Source organism: Panulirus ornatus, chromosome 67, assembly GCF_036320965.1.
Source record: "Panulirus ornatus isolate Po-2019 chromosome 67, ASM3632096v1, whole genome shotgun sequence".
Classification (NCBI taxonomy): domain Eukaryota; kingdom Metazoa; phylum Arthropoda; class Malacostraca; order Decapoda; family Palinuridae; genus Panulirus; species Panulirus ornatus.
The window spans coordinates 11,069,183-11,087,070 of NC_092290.1; the positions used below are offsets into that span (position 1 = coordinate 11,069,183).

A 17,888-nucleotide genomic window follows, 5' to 3' on the forward strand; every position below is an offset into this window, starting at 1 on the left:
TATTGAGATGTCGACCAAGGTTCTTGCTTGGACTCGTAGCAATTATATTAACTTTTCTGATCCTTGAGCGACATTGTTTGCTACTTTGGAGGACGAATCTAGCGACATCAACAGATACAGTGGGTTGCCAGCGATGTATATGGCCCGTTGCTTCTTGCCTGGTTCTTGGTAGAGTAAGGTGGCCTGTTATCAAGCCATCAGTTCAAGGTGCTATATGCCTCCTGCATATATTGTACAGCTTGATTCACGGGTAGTTATATCTACAGATCATACGATACATGCCTCCTGCATGTGTACAAATTAACTCGAGTGTAAGTATATTGACAGATCATCCATAACACATGATATACAGGAGCAGATCTTGGTCCACTCCCTCTGTAAGTATCATGTCTCTCACTTGAACGGATCTTTTTGAAGTTAATCCGCTCCGGTCACAAGGTCCATTCCACTCCATTCTCCAGCTTTCAGAATATTCGAACTTGTCGTTTTGTTAAGTATAAGTTCCTTTCTATGCCTTGTATACGTATTGCCTCACATCCCCTCCTATTTCAGTGTACTGTACCCACCATATGCATGGCTCGACACTTGCCTCCACCTAGATATGTTGCCTTTCATACATAACTCTTATGTTACCCTTTCCCCATAATTCTCACTGATATATCTGTCTAATGTATTATCTAGGCAATGATTATTGTAGAATTAGACAGCTGGGAATTAACTCTCACCTAATTTCATTTTCTCTTTCAATCAGTTTTCGCGAAGACATTTTCTTGAGGAAGTAATGAAACACCTACCATTGCTGGGTGGACTTGGGTTAAGTTGCCTTTACTATATATAAGTGGCTCATTCAACAGTTCTTCTTCGTCTCTGTTACTTGCAAGACTAATTGCCAATAGACAGCATCACCCGTATACCACAAACCTCAAACGGTGAAGGAGCCACCAATACCATCTGTCACACCCACTGGGCCACACGGGTCGTAGCTCCCACCTGCTGCACAAGGCCTGTGACAGAGGCAGCTAAAGACCCTCCCACAAGCCCTCAGCTTTTGGGAGGAAATGCCACGCAACTTCAAGTCATTCCTCGAAGTGGTCATCACCGAGGAACCCACGTCCTCCGGCGACTGTAGAGGTCTTGGAGGCACTGTCTCACGAGGCTTGAAGGAACAGGTCAGCGAAACTAGATGTCTAATTTCAGTCAAACCAGAGAAACGGGAGAGGACTGGCATTGCACGAGGAGGCTTTTAGGGTGCAGTACCACTAGCTTGAGACTGGTCAAGGTAAACAACAGTGGAATGACCCCCTGAGGGCACGAGGAAGAGATAGTATCTGACCTCATAATTCTGCCAGGCAAAGAGGACATGAAAGCAGTCGGGATAACGTGTGTAGAACGAGAGACCAGCAACTTAGGAGTGGAACTCAAGGAACGAACCTGGAGGAAGAGAGGAGGAAGACCTTCCACATGGAGTTGCTGGCTGAAGGCGAAGTCGGTCGTCTTCTCCTCGGGGTCCTGTCGAACCCGAGACTCGGCCCTCTGGCGTACTACTGCCGCTCACTGCCATGTTGGGGGAGAGGAGGAGGAGGAGGTCAGGGTGTGGGAGAGGATTTGGGGAGAGGTTGAGGCTATTAAGTCACGGTGTGGGAGAGGATTTGGGGAGAGGTTGGGGCTATTAAGTCACGGTGTGGGAGAGGATTTGGGGAGAGGTTGGGGCTATTAAGTCACGGTGTGGGAGAGGATTTGGGGAGAGGTTGGGGCTATTAAGTCACGGTGTGGGAGAGGATTTGGATAGAGGTTGGGGCTATTAAGTCACGGTGTGGGAGAGGATTTGGGGGGAGGTTAGGCTATTAAGTCACGGTGTGGGAGAGGATTTGGGGGGAGGTTAGGCTATCAAGTCACGGTGTGGGAGAGGTTTTGGGGAGAGTTTCAGGCTATTACGATACGGTGTGGGAAAGGATTTGGGGAGAGGTTCAGGTCATTAAGGATGCAGTGTGGTAGAGGAATGAGGGAGAGGTTGTGTTCATGGGAAAGTAGGGGTGGGTAAGATAGGGTTGGGAAAGGTAAGTGGCAGGAAAGGTAAAGGTGGGGAAGTTAAGAGGCAAGGAAGGTAGGGGTGAGGGAGGTTTGGGCAAGGGAGGTAGGAAGATAGAGGGTAGGGGTGGGGAGGAAGGGTTAGGGAGGGTATGGGGAGGAAAGGCAAGTGTAGGAAAGGCAGGAGAGGGGAACTGAGGGGACGAGAAAGGTAGTAGTGGGGGAGGAATGGCCTGGGAAGGGAGGGGTGGGATGAAAGGGTTGGGAAAGGTAAGTGGTAGGGGAGCCAAGTGTAGGAAAGGTAGGGATGGAGAGGGTAGTGATGGGGAAGATCGGATGGGATGATAGGGATGGGAAAGGTATGGACAAGGAAGGTAAGGATGGGGAAGGTAGGGATGGGGAAGGTATGGGCAAGGAAGATAAGGATGGGGAAGGTAGACGTGGGGAAAGTAGAAGCAAGGTAGGTAAGGGGGCAGGAAAGGTAGGGGAGGGAGAAGCTATGGGTGGGGAAGGTATGGGCAAGGAAGGTAGGGATGGGCGAGGCGGGGATGGTTAAGATACAGGGAGCAGAGGTATTGGTGGGCAAGATAAAGGTAAATAAGGGTGGGTAAACAAGGTAATAATCTACAAGGTAAATGGGCAAGACGCAGGAGGTGAGTATTGTAGGAAATTGGGCAAGTTAGGGTGGTGGCTGGGTACGGTTGGGCAAGACAGCTCTGGGCAAGGCATGAGGAGATTATGAGGGTGGGGTGATGTACGTGGTGGGTTGAGATGAGGTTGGGTTTAATTTGTGGATCACAAGATTGGGGTTAAAATGAGGTTCAAAGCATGGATTAGGATATGAGGTATGAATATGAGTTGATCAGAGTGTGAGGTGAGAGTATGAACTGGTCTGGGTATGAGGTTTGAGTATGAAGGGGTCTGGAGATAAGGTATGAGTATGACTTACTCGGGTATGAGGTGTGAACATGACAGTACATAAGAGGGATAAAGTTATGAGGTCAACTCAAAATATGAGATGTGAGTTCGTCTGTGAGGTGTGGATCTAGATATAAGACGTTAGTTAGGATATGAGGTATAGATCGGGATATGAGGTATGACATGAGACTTCGGTAAGCATATGAGGTGTGAGCCAAGATATGAGGTGTGGGTTAGAATATGAGGCGTGGGCCCTGATGTGAGATTTGGATCAGAATATGAGTTCGGATCATGAGAGGGTTCTGTTGCTCATAATATGAGTGAGGATATGAAGTGTGAGGTGTAGTGTATGAAGTATGGGCTAGGATATAAGGTGTATGGTATAGTATATGGTGTGTGAGTTACACCATATGCTTTATGGATTGCAGTATGAGGTATGGATCAGGGTATAAGGCATGAGCCTGGATATGATGCGGGGGTTAGGATACAAGGCATGGATTGGAGTATCAGGTGTGAATCAGGATACAGGGCAAGGGTTGGTATATAAGATATGGGTCGGGATCTAAGGCATGTATCAGGATATAAGGTATGGTTTAGGATATGGTGCATGGATTGGGATATATGGTGGGTTAGGATGTAAGGCATGGTTGGGGTATAAGGTGCGGGTCAGGATACAGGGTATGGGTTTGAGTTATATAGTGTGGGTCAGGCGTGGTTCAGGATAGGAGGCTTGGATCAGGATATGAGGTATGGGTCCGGATATAAGGTGTGGGTCGGGATTTGAGGTGAAGATCACCATATCTTGATGAAAGGAAAGGGTTCATGGTATGAGGCGTGGGTCAGGATATGAGGCGTGGGTCAGGATATGAGGCGTGGGCCAGACTATGAAATGTGGATCAGGATATAAGTGCTGGTCAAGATATGAGGTGTGGGTTGGGATGTAAGTTGTGGAACATGGTATGAGGTATGGTTTAGGTTATGAGGCATGGGTATGAACTGGGATAAGGATATGAGGTAGGTATGGGTCAGGATATGAGTTATGGCTTAGAGGATGAGGTGTCTCTCTGTATATGAGGAGTGGGTCAGAATACGTCTTCAGGGTCAGGATATGAGGTGTGGGGTCAGGATATGAGATACGGGTGAGGATTTAATGAGCTGATCATGTTATAAGGTGAGGATCTTAGAATGAGGGTTGGATAAGGGTATGAAGTGTTACTCATGGTATGAGGTATGACTTTGGGTATAAGGTAGGGTCAGGATGTGAGGAGTGAGTAAGTATATAAGTTTTGGATTACATTATGAGCTATGAGTCAGAATATGAAATGTAGGTTAGGATATAAGGGATCGCTCGATATTAGGTATGGATTAGGATATAAGGTATGGGTTGGGATACGAGGTGGGAATCATGGTGTAAGGTGTGGGTCAGGATGTAAGATGTAGGGTCAAAATATAAGGTGAGGTACAAAATGTGAATCAAGATGAGTTATGGGTCAGGGTATGAGGTATGATGCAGGAATCAGGATATAAGGTTTAGGTCCGGATATGAAGCGTGAATAAGGATATCAGGTGTGGATCATGGGATGAGTTGTGGATAATGATATGAGGTACTTATCATGGGACGAGATAAGGATCAGGATTTGAGGTGGGGGCCAGGATATGAGGTGTGGTTATGGATGTGAGGTTTGGGCCAGGATATGAGGTGTGGTTATGGATGTGAGGTGGGGGCCAGGATATGAGGTGTGGTTATGGATGTGAGGTGGGGGCCAGGATATGAGGTGTGGTTATGGATGTGAGGTGGGGGCCAGGATATGAGGTGTGGTTATGGATATGAGGTGTGAGTCAGGGTAGGAGGTGTGATTATGGATATGAGGTGTTGGTCAAGATATGAGGTATGGGTCAGGATATGAGGTGTTACCATGGATGGGAGGTGTGGGTCAGGATACGAGGATGGGTCAGGATATGAGGTTTTGTCATGGATGGGAGGTGTGGGTCAGGATATGAGGTATGGGTCAGGATATGAGGTTTTGTCATGGATGGGAGGTGTTGGTCAGGATACGAGGATGGGTCAGGATATGAGGTGTTGTCATGGATGGGAGGTGTGGGTCAGGATATGAGGTATAGGTCAGGGTATGAGGTGCAGTTATGGATGTGAGGTGTGGGTCAGGATACGAGGATGGGTCAGGATATGAGGTGTAGTTATGGATATGAGGTGTTGGTCATATGAGGTATGGGTCAGGATATGAGGTGTTACCATGGATGTGAGGTGTTGGTCAGGATATGAGGTATTGGTCAGTATATGTGGGTGGGCCAGGTTATGGGGTATGGGTCAGGATATGAGGTGTAGTTATGGATATGAGGTGTTGGTCATGATATGAGGTATGGGTCAGGATATGAGGTGTTACCATGGATGTGAGGTGTTGGTCAGGATATGAGGTATGGGTCAGGGTATGAGGTGCAGTTATGGATGTGAGATGTGGGTCAGGATACGAGGATGGGTCAGGATATGAGGTGTAGTTTTGATATGAGGTGTTGGTCAGGATATGAGGTATGGGTCAGGATATGAGGTGTTGCAATGGATGTGAGGTGTTGGTCAGGATATGAGGAATGGGTCAGTATATGTGGGTGGGCCAGGTTATGGGGTATGGGTCAGGATATGAGGTGTAGTTATGGATGTGAGGTGTGGGTCAGGATATGTGATGTGATCATAAATGTGAGGTGGGGGGTCAGGATATGAGGGTGGACCAGGATATGAGGTGTGGAAGATGAAATGAGGTATTGGCCAGAATGTGAGGCTTTGGTTAGGATATGAGGTTGTTGGTCAGGGTATGAGGTGTGGTTCGTGATATGAGAGGAGGATGATGGTAAGAGGGTGGATCGGACATGAGGTATAGATTAGGATATGATGTATGAGTAAAGAAATGAGGTGGGGTCAGGGCATGAGACGTGAATCAGGATTTGACACATGGTTCAAATTGATTGAGGGTCAAGATATGAGGATTTGATCAGGATACAGGGTATGAGTTAGGGTATGAGGTATGGAACAGAATATCTAATGAGGTTCGGGATATGAGGCGCGGGTCAGAGGGTGAGGTGGGTGTGGGTTAGGTGTGAGGTATAGGTCAGGAAAAGAGGATATGAGGTACGGGGTATGGGTTCAGGATATAAACTACGGGTCAGTTTATGAGGGGGCAGATCAGGATATGAGGCGTTTGGTTGAGATGTGAGTTGTGAAACAGCTTGACAATGTAGGTCAGGATATGAGTTGTGGGTCAAGATATGAGGCATGGGTCAGGCTTTAAAGTGTGGGCCCGAATGTGATGCATGGGTTAAGAAGTGAGGTATGAGTCGGTCTATGAGGCTGGATATGATTCTGAATATGATGAGTGGGTCAAGAATGAGGAGTGGGTCAGGATATGAGGGATGGGTCAGGATGCCAAGTGTCGATCAGGATATAAAATGAAGATGTGAGTGAGGATATAAATGGTATATTGTGATATAGAAAGGTAGATTTGGGTATAGGGTATGGACCAGTATATGAGGTATGGGTCAGAATGAGGTAAGGTTAGATTATGAGGGTTGGGTTTAGGTATAAGATATCGGTTAGGATAGGTGTGGATCTTGGTGTGGGTTGGGATATGAGTTGTGGGTGTTGTGTGAGGTGTGGCTCACAGTGTAAGACATGACTCAGAATATGAGATGTGGAGGGTGCTATGAGGTGTGGGGTCAGGATATCAGGACTGGGTGAGGATATAAGGCTGGGCTCAGAATAGGAGGTGTGGTTAGGATATTAGGTGTGGATGAAGGTATAAGGGTGGATTAGGATGTGTAGTATGGAGCAAGGTATGAGGTGTGGATCATGGTATTATGAGTAGGTCAGGATTTGAGATCTTAGTCAAATTTTTATCATATATGGTTGCTGTGTGGGTCAATGAGGTGAGGGGGGGCTAAGATATGAGGTGTAGGTATTGATATGAGGTGTGGGTTTGTGATATGAATTGAGTCAAAGTGTGAGATATGGCGCAGGGTATGATGATATGAGACGTGGGTCTGGGTATCAGATGTGGGTCAGGATACATAAAATGAGGGGTAGAATATGAGGCATGATCAGGATATGCAATGCAGGTCAGGATATGAGGTGGAAGACGTAATTTGAGACATGAGTCATGATGAAGTTTAGGTCAGGGTATGAGATCTGGCCCAAATCATGAGGTAAGGGTCCGAGTATAAGGTACGAGTCAGGATTCGTTGCATGGGTCAGGACGGGTGGTATGAGTCAACTCATTGATAATGGATCAGAACATGAGGGATGGGTTAAGATCTTAGGTGTGGATCAGGATATGAGACGATCTTCAAGACACACGTTGTGGGTCAGGGTATGAGGTATGGATCAGGATATGAGGTTTTGGTTAGGATACGAACTGTGAATGTTGGTATGAGGCGTGGGTCAGGATATGAGGTGTTAGGTCAGGATGTGAGGAATGGGTTAGGACATGAAGAATGAGTTAGGATATGAGATCAGGGTAAGCTAATGAGGTCTTCGTCAGGATATGTGATGTGGGGTCAGGATATGAGGTATCGGTTAGCATATAGAATGTGAGTCAGGATATGAGGCGTGAGTCAGGAAATAATGGGGGGGGGGGGCGCATTTAGGATGAGACTTGCGTCAGGATATATGGCGTGGATCAAATCATGAGGCGTGGGTCGAAATGAGGCATAGGTCAAGATATGAAGAGTGGGTCCGGCTATGAGGTACAGATCAGGGTATGAGGTGCAGTTTAGAATATGAGGTGTAGGTCATGTCATGACTCATGGATCAGGACGAAGTATGGCTTAGGATATGAGGTGTTTGTCAGAATATGAGGTATGATGCGGAAATAGGTAAATGGATCAAAATATGAGGTGAGGAACGGGATATGAGGTGCAGAGCAGGATATTAGGCATGGAATGAGATGAGGTTTTGGGATAGCATATGAAGTGTGGGATAGAATATGAAATATGGGTCACTATATAAGGTGTGGGTTAGGATACAAGGCATGGGTCAAGGTATCAGGTATTGGTCATTATTATATGAGGTATTAGGTCAGGATATGAGGTATGAGATATAAGGTATACAAGGCATGGGCCAGGACATGAGGTGTAGGTCTTGATATGAGGTGTGGATCAGGATGTGGGGTATGAGTCAAGATATGAGGAATGGGTCAGGATATGAGAAATGGGTCAGGATATGAGAAATGGGTCAGGATATGAGAAATGGGTCAGGATATGAGAAATGGGTCAGGATATCAGGAATGGGTCAGGATTTGAAGTATGGGTTGGGGTATTGGAAGTGAGGGTCAGGATATGAGAGGTGAGGGGTCGGGAGATGAGGTGTGGTTCATAATACAAAGTATGGTTCAGGATATGAGGAATGAATTAGGATGAGGCATGAGTCAGTATATGAGGTATGAGTTAAGGTACGAGATATGGATTGGATAATGAGGTATCAGTCTGGATGTGGGTCAGACGCTGCAGGATAGTTTAGATTATGAGTTTTTGGATCAGAATGTGAGTTATGGGTAAGGATATGGGGCGTAGGATAGAATATGAGGGATGGGTCTGGATATGAGGCATGGACCACAACACAAGGTGTGGGTCAGGATATGTGATATTCGTCCAATTGGATATAAGGTGTGGTGGTTCAGGAAATGAGGTCAGGATATGAGGTATGTTTTAGGATATGAGGTCAGGATAAATGAGGTCAGGATATGGTATATGAGGTGTGAGTTAGGATATGAGGAGTGGGTCATGGTATGAGCATGGTTCAACATATGAGGTATGAGTAAAGACATAATAGATGAGTCAGGATTAGAATTGTGAATGTGAGTTGGTCAGGATATGAGGTGTGGACCGTTTGGCTCAGATTATGAGGTATGGGTCCTCATGAGGTATGGATCACGGTATCAAGGATAGATTTAGAGTATAAGATTAGGTCAGGATATGAAATGTGGATAAAAAAATGAGATATAGATTAAGATATGAGGCGTTATGAATGATAAGAGATGTGGATTAGGATACGAAGTGTAATTCATGATAGGTGGGTCAGGATATGAGGCATGGGTCAGGATAGGAGAGTTAGGTCAGATTATGAGGTATGGATCATGTTATGAGTTATGGATGAGGATGTGAGGTATAGGTCATGGGTTATGGTAAGTGTTGTGAATCACGACATGAGATGTGGATCGTGATATGAGACCCGGGTCCGAGTATGAGGCTTGGATTATGAGTTTTATACTATAAGGCATTTGTCAGGATATGAGGTTAATGTGAGAACATTGGGTAAGGATCATGAGGTGAAGTTTTGGGTCAGGAAATGAGGCGTGGTTCATCGTATTAGGTGTTGTTCAGGAGGTCAGGTTATGAGGTACTGGTAAGGATATGATATGCGAATCAGGATGTGAAGCATGAGTTAGGATACGAGCTGTGGGTCAGGATATAAGGTATGGGTCAGCAGATGAGGTGTGGATCGCAATGTGAGGTGTGAAGTAAAGTATGAGGGATGGGTTACAATACACGTGGACTGAGGTATAAGGCATGGGTGACAATGCGTGATATCAATCAAGGTATGAGGCATGGGTCACACATATGTGTGGATCAAGGTATGAGGCGTGGGTCACAATGTCCATGTGGATCAAGGTATGAGGTGTGGGTCACAATGTCCATGTAGATCAAGGTATGAGGCTTGGGTCACAATGCCCATGTGGATCAAGGTATGAGGCGTGGGGTCACAATGTCCATGTGGATCAAGGTATGAGGCGTGGGTCACAATGTCCATGTGGATCAAGGTATGAGGTGTGGGGTCACAATGTCCATGTGGATCAAGGTATGAGGTGTGGGTCACAATGTCCATGTGGATCGAGGTATGAGGTGTGGGGTCAGGATATGGAGGAAAGTTATCTTCGTTTTATGGAAAATGTTCTAAATTACATCTTCGTTCCCCAGTTATGGCTGAAGCTGCGCCTTGTTCTCCTGGAAATAAAAAAAAGAAATGAAAGTTACGTATTAAGTTATTGGATGTCAAAATATGGTCCCATTTAACATTTCGTATCTGTAGTGCATCAAAGATGGACATTTTTTCGATTGACTTGTGATTTTACGTTTCAGTAACTCTATATACTAGAAGAAAAACATTGTCTGGTGCGAAATTGCTTTGAAAATATTACACAAAAAACAGATATTGCTGATCAGTTTATCAAATGATGGGAAAAACTTATTGCGTACCATCCTATTCATGTGAATAGAAGGAGAAACTTTAGTTAGGTTGAACTTATGCACAAGGTAGTACACTGGAGCAAATGGGAGTATATATGTATATATATATATATATATATATATATATATATATATATATATATATATATATATATATATATATATATATATATATAAAGTCAGATAACAGACGACCTGCTGGTCTATGACTGTCATCTGCTGGAGGATAGTGCATGGGAAGACCAGATAGCAGAGGACCTGATGGTCTATGACGAGATGATCTGCTGGAGGACCGTCCATGGGAAGACCAGATAGCAGAGGACCTGATGGTCTATGACGAGGTGATCTGCTAGAGGGCTGTACATGGGGAGGACAATTAACAGAAAACCTGATGGTCTATGATGAGGTTTTCTACTGGAGGACAGTACGTGGGAAGAACAGATAACAGAGGACCTGATGGTCTATGACGAGATCTTTTGCTGGAGGACAATACATGGGAAGACCAGATAATAGAGGTCCTGATGGTCTATGGCGAGGTTATCTACTGGAGGATGGTCCAAGGGACGACCAGGTAACAGAGGACCTGATGGTCTATGACGAAGTTACCTACTGAAAGACGACCATCCATGGGAAGACCAGATAACACAAGACATGATGGTCTGTGACGAAGCTATCTGCTGGAGGACGACCGTACAGGGGAAGACCAGATAACACAAGACATGATGGTCTATGACGAAGTTACCTACTGGAGGACGACTATCCATGGGAAGACCAGATAACACAAGACATGATGGTCTGTGACGAAGTCACCTACTGGAGGACGACTATCCATGGGAAGACTAGATAACACAAGACATGTATACAGATGGGGAGACGAGTGTCAAGCAGAAGAAGGCTCATTGCGTCTTATGATCAACATTACAGACAGGCCAAATGAATGACCCTACAACGACGTAAACCTAAGAGACGTATATGGTTCATAACCACACGCATCTTGTATTGGATTACCAATCTAATGCGAAAAGTGACCCTGACTCATCTACGATGAATTGGAGATGGGGTAAGATGGATGGGCGTTTTTCTTCTTATCCTGGACTTTGTTAAAGGAGAAAGTAACTTAAATGCTCCGTGTTTCTTGACGTTTTGAGAACATATGATGGGCAAGTTTTTGAATTACAGTGGGACTTACGTAGCACGTGGACTGTGACGACTTTGGAATACTAGGGAAAAAATTGGCAGTCAACATGTTTAGAAATGAAGGACTTGGCCAATGGTCTTTTTTTTTCCCAGGAAAAACACCTGCGTTCTGGGATACTCAAGTCCTATATTATGCCTAGAAGAATCAAGGACACACTAAAATGTAGAATGTCCCCCAGTATTTTTTCTACTAGGTGAGAGGAAATGATCATAGCTGCCTCGTCCTTCTACCTTGACTCGTGAGGTATGAACGACTGTCATCACTGAGTTATGAGAACTAAATGGGCTATACACTATGCACCAATGTCCTGTTTTACTATTAAAATAAAAAGAGTAATCACTTCTTACCAACGCCTCACCTTCGAACGGCCCGTTCGCCACTGCCAGCTCAGCGGGAGGTGAGGGATGTGCACGGTAGGGAGGTGGAGCAGGGAATGCCTCACTCCCGGCAGCTAGACAACACCATAACCCCAGCCATAATAACGTCCCCTTGGCCTTCGGGTCCACCGCCACCTCCCGTCAGCTGCGTCCGGGGCGGCCCAAGTAGGGCGGGGCTACGACGGTGACGTCACTGACCAAAACAATGCGCCGGGTTGCTAAGTCAGCTGGCGGACGGTGCGACAGAGAGCCACTGGCGGAGCTTTACGAATCTAACGAAACTAGAACACCGTGTGTATATCTCTCTCTCTCTCTCTCTCTCTCTCTCTCTCTCTCTCTCTCTCTCTCTCTCTCTCTCTCTCTCTCGGAACTGTGCCAGTGACCGATGGTTGGGCAGGAGGGTGGAGCCTGTAAGAGGCCCTGTCGTCATCATGTGGGCTGTGATGTCACATGCCCCGCCCAGGGCGATGACGTCGTCGATAAACAAAGTGACATTCGCAATAGACGCAAAAAAAAAAAAAGAAGAGGAACTGAATGAATTTGTTTTCTACATAGCGAAGCGTGGACAGGATTAGGTAGAAATACAGAGGAAATTTATGAGTTTAATGACGATAATGATTGTAATACTACTGTTACTAATTACTATAATCATTATCATTAACGATGCCATTATTATTTGGGGCTCGGTTTAGGATAATAGGCTCTGATTCTAGTGTATTATATATATTAAGTGGAGCTTACATGTGTGCAGATGAGGCCATTGTGATCCTGTTCCTGACGCTACTCCGCTTTGGCGGGAAAGTCAATCCAGCGTAAAGAAAAATGATCATTAGTGTGATTATCATAATCATTATCATTATCATCATCGGTATCATAATCATCATTTGGTATCTTGGCGTCGTTTTCTCCAGGAGTAAGGCAGGCAGGTCTATGGTAGGCCTAGATCATCCTAGACTAAGTATTCTTCCATTACCCCACCACCTCCCACTGAAATTCTCTCCCAGGAGTGGGGCGCGCAGGTCTATGGTAGGCCTAAATCATCCTAGACTAAGTATTCTTCCATTACCCCATGTACGTCCATACACAGGTCCAGTGGGTACTTTGCCGACGTGGTGGGTAGGTGGCAGCACCTGACACACACCCCCCACGTCACCCCGACCTGAAGGCGGTGTCATTGTGGATGACGTATTCAGACGTTTGACTCAAGACGTGTTTACTATACTCCACCAGCACCCAAACTCGCACCAGCCCACAGGCAGAGAAGATTGGACCAGTGATGAGTAATGTGATGAATTGCTGGCGATGACTCGTGGTAGTGGATGCACGTCGTCCCCCATCATGCACATGCTCTCTGCACATCATGTTCAGGACAAGATCTATACAGGTTTTTGTTCTGTCCAAGACAGAACTAAACATGTAGATAATTTTGGTGCTTATGCACCGGATACTGACCTAGCATTAGCTGAACCTCGTCCTTTGATCTCTGACTAGTTTTACAGTGTCGTTTTCAATCTTAAATGCTATATCTATTTCACTTTAGATGTTGAACATAACCAGTACTTAATTCCTGTATCTTTTGCAGAGGGCTATTAAAAGTTAATTCAAACCGTCACTGTACATCTTTATAGATCTAGAGGTTTATAGAATGGTCTTCAGAATATCAAAATTGTCCTGTAGCATTAAAAGGAATAATAGATGAAGCCTTACGTTTCAACGGGGTAGCATCTTCTCAAAACTCTGCCGGTGTAGCATCTTCTCAAACTATACGTTCACTTTTGCCAGCTCATGTCAACAAACTCCCTTGATCATGGAGCACACAGCAGTCGGGATGGACGGGTACTAGACCTCTCTCCCTGGGCCTGCTGCAATCTCACCCCCTTACACCTCCCTGGCCTTGACACTGAACTCAACCGTCTTTCTACTGAAGTAAAAACAGCGTCTCTAAGAGAAACATTGTCTTTCATCCAGTGCAGAAGTCTACCTCCAATCGTTCGTTCTTGGAAAAGCACATAGCTATTTCACTGCCACTCCTCCTCCTTCCTTCCCTCCTCCCTCCTCCTCTTCCTTGCCATATCTATGTCTCCGTTTCCCTCATTAGCGAGGTAACGATAGTAGGTAATAACTGTCGAAGGACGGCCTCATTTCTTGGCAGCCCTACTCACGAGCTGTTGCGTGGAATACGCCGAGAGCATTTCCAGGTTGTTGCGCCGTCCCGTTGCTAAGTGCGAGGAGCGGTACTCCAGTATGGCTGGAATGACGAAGGTTGAGAACGGGGGGCGTAGTGTGTGTGGCGTGAGGGAGGGAGGGAAGACTGTGTTGGTCTGGGCGCCACAAGGGGTTGGTAGGTCGCCTGCATGCAATCACTCTAAACCTACATAGGAGACCTCCCGTCCACACCGGATTCAGAAGCGCCAAGGGGACGTGTGTGTATTCAGGTGTAGCGAGTAGGTGAACTATTCAGGTGTAGCGAGTTGAACTATTCAGGTGTAGCGAGTAGGTGGACTATTCAGGTGTGGCGAGTAGGTGGACTATTCAGGCATCAGGGGAAGGTGAAGTGTTCAGCCGTAGAAGGCAGGTGAAGTGTTCAGGTGTAAGGAGGAGGCGAAATGGTTTAACATACGGTGTGTGTGTGTGTGTGTGTATCTATTCTTTTTCATCTTATAAACTGCTACTACGACATTGATTACCATTGTAGATGATGATTATGTGTATTAATGGAACGATCTATACGTTTATCTGCTCCACGTTAATTACTAAAGAAAATGAGTAATGTTGAAAGGGTATTCATGTATCAGTGGCTTGCTAACGAGTCTGCGCCACCTAACCTCCTGGTTTTCGAAGGGACAGTGAAATGCGTCTCTAAACCCCTCATCATAACCCTTCTAACATCAGGTAAATTCCTGGTTAAATATGAGATTAAATTTTATTACATATCAGTCTGCGGATGGTGTAGAACTTAAACACCAACTCGAAGCCAATCTGTCAGCGAAATTCGCAGAGAATCGGGAGGTTCTGAAGCCACTAGAATTCAATGGTTCGACTCCCGGTTCTGCTGAGGGTCTGACTCAAAGACGACGAAGTTATATGGGTCAATGTCCCACTAATAATTTTTCAATGTCTTTTATGTCCCGTTTCTCATCCCATTCCTGTTGGGAATATATTCATATCCATCTGTACAAATTTTATTTTATTATTATTTTGCTTTGTCGCTGTCTCCCGCGTTTCCGAGGTAGCGCAAGGAAACAGACGAAGGAAATGGCCCAACCCACCCCCATACACATGTATATACATACACGTCCACACACGCCAATATACATACCTATACATCTCAATGTACACATATAGATACACACACAGACATATACATATATACACATGTACACAGTTCATACTGTCTGCCTTTATTTATTCTCATCGCCACCTCGCCACACATGGAATAACATCCCCCTCCCCCCTCATGTGTGCGAGGTAGTGCACAAAATATATATATATATATATATATATATATATATATATATATATATATATATATATATATATATATATATATATATGTGTGTGTGTGTGTGTATATATACATCTGTACTTACAGTTTCGGGAGACCTGGTCAGGTAGTACGAGAGTCAGCTGATAAACCATACGCGAGACGTCCCCGACCAGCTGATCGGTACGAGAATATGGCACTCATTGTATATGCTACGAGGGGGGCCCCCTTTTGTGGTGAGGAGCAGTACTGCTGTAGGGTGAGCGGTGGCCTACATTACCTCCAGTAAACCTACAATTGGATCCCCGCATCAGCATCGGACCCGTTTAAAGTATTCTGTCTTGTGGTGTGACAGGTGGATGACTGTGGTGGCGAGACTGATTGAGGGGAGAAAATATAATGTACCTATTATTATAAACTTCTCTTTTTTTTTTTCTAGTCGTAGGCTAATATTATATTGTTCCTTCCTGGGAAAAGGGGGTTGTTGTTTGAGCCAGCTTCGTCGGTATGTGAACTAAATCTATGGGGGAGAAGTTGGTACTCACAACGCATTTCAGAATTGGGTCTTATCATGCCGCTCAAAATAGGGACTTTGCAATGCATCTCAAAATCGCTGTCTAGACCTTCCAATTGATCACATGTTGAGGATATCCGTAGATCTGATGATCCGATTATAGGTGAAGAACCAGTGGTCCAGTATGAGGGTGAGGCAGTGATGGTCCAGTATAAGGATGAGGCTGTGATGGCCCAATATAAGGGTGAGGCTGTGATGGCCCAATATAAGGGTGAGGCAGTGATGGTTCAGTGTTAGAATGAGGTAGTAATGGTCCAATGTAAGGATGAGGCAGTGATGGACCAATATAAGGGTGAGGCAGTGATGGTTCAGTGTTAGGATGAGGTAGCGATGGCTCAGTGTAATGGTCCAGTGTAAGGGCGAGGCAGTGATGGTCCAGTGTAAGGGTGAGGCAGTGATGGCCCAATATAAGGGTGAGGCACTGATAGTCCAGTATAAGGGTGAGGCAGTGATGGCCCAATATAAGGGTGAGGCTGTGACGGTCCAGTAATAGGTTAATCACCAGTGGTCCAAGGAAGAGTCAGGAGGTATGGTCCAGTGAGACGTCAGCCATCTGTTCCTAGATGGGTAAAGCCAAGGTTTCTCTTAATCACCAGGTGGAAACCTGACTTAATCATGAGGTTGGGACACTCCGGGGCGGGGCGGGGCGGGGCGGGGCGGGATACTGTATTTCCTCTGTGGCTCCACGAAACGTTACTCTCATGTCCCGGAGGCTCCCCAAGTCACACATCATTCTCTCTCTCTCTCTCTCTCTCTCTCTCTCTCTCTCTCTCTCTCTCTCTCTCTCTCTCTCTCTCTCTCTCTCTCTGGTTCCCCTATATCTGTCCGTTTGGCTGTGTGTGTGTGTGTGTGTGTGTGTGTGTGTGTGTGTGTGTGTGTGTGTGTGTGCTTGTTCTCTACGGGGAAGGGAGTCCTACACTCGTGAGGCCCCACCTCTCAAAAACCTTATATCTACCACCATACAACATATCATAACTGATCTATAACGTTCATATTCACCATCTTTATTCCTCATTTTGTTCCATCTATCCATTATTATTATGATATAAGACTAGTTCCTTCTTGTTGTGGCCTCTGGTTGTTCTGTCCTCGCATCCTACGAAAAACTGTTCACCCTCCACGGATTTGATCAAATCATCCCTCACATTATCATGATAAAATGATGATGATGATGATAATGATGATGATGATGATGATGATAATAACAATAGTAATAATGATGATGATGATGATAATGATGATATTGATGATAATAGTAATAATGATGATGATGATGATATCAATAATAATAGTAATAATGATGATGATGATGATGATAATAATAATAATAATGATAATGATAATAATAATAATAACAATAATAGAAATAATAATAATGATAATAATGATAACTATAGAAATGATGATAATAGTAATGATGATGATGATAATAATAATAATAATTATGATAATAATAATAATAATAATAATAGTAGTAATGAATACTAGCAATGAAAATCATTGCTAATGGCATAAATAAGATTAATAACGCCAAATATCATCAGAGATAATAATGATGTCGTAATTATGTCAATCATCAGGTTAATAATAGAAATTACGATTTTAATAATGATGATAATAATGGAAAGTTACTTAATCACATAATCATCGTAAAGAAATTAACTCAGTTAAGATTATTCTAAAATATTAAAAATCTGACTCTGAATTATCAGAGGAATATAATTATTTATTCAGGTGATAAAGCATCGTTTATCAAGGAAATAATCATTTATTTATGTTATAGATTTTTGAGTATTTCTTTTGTTTAAAAAACCATGAAGGAGAATTTGCCTCCTGGTTTACCAACTCCCAGTTGAAGTTCCCGGATGGAATCACTTTTCGGCTTCGTTTTCTGTATCGAAATTTTCGTGAAAAATCATCATATAATATGAAAGTGACAGTAAACCAAGACCACCAATCCCTATTCACCCTTTCCATACGCGTCATAAATCTATTATCTGTGGATTACTATCTTAGCTGTGCGTTGAAGTCTCCGCGTTATAAGATGGTATTTGGATAACT

General features: G+C 44.6%; 1 protein-coding gene and 2 long non-coding RNA genes across 4 annotated transcripts in view; 1 reads left to right on the plus strand and 2 right to left on the minus strand.

Annotated features, from left to right (window-relative positions):
* Positions 1-1,571, minus strand: part of LOC139746979 (uncharacterized) — a 3,008-nt gene extending 1,437 nt beyond the window's left edge. The window contains exon 1 of the long non-coding RNA XR_011712286.1: positions 1,432-1,571. This is a non-coding gene — a long non-coding RNA (uncharacterized lncRNA). The remainder of the gene's footprint in view (positions 1-1,431) is intronic.
* LOC139747171 (uncharacterized) overlaps positions 1-17,888 on the plus strand; it is a 79,594-nt gene that overhangs the window by 44,280 nt on the left and 17,426 nt on the right. The gene's annotated exons all lie outside the window — the stretch shown is intronic.
* Positions 9,662-11,919, minus strand: LOC139746980 (uncharacterized). The gene is made up of 2 exons (XR_011712287.1): positions 11,740-11,919; positions 9,662-9,951 (listed from the first exon to the last, which is right to left on the minus strand). It is a non-coding gene; the product is annotated as an uncharacterized lncRNA (long non-coding RNA).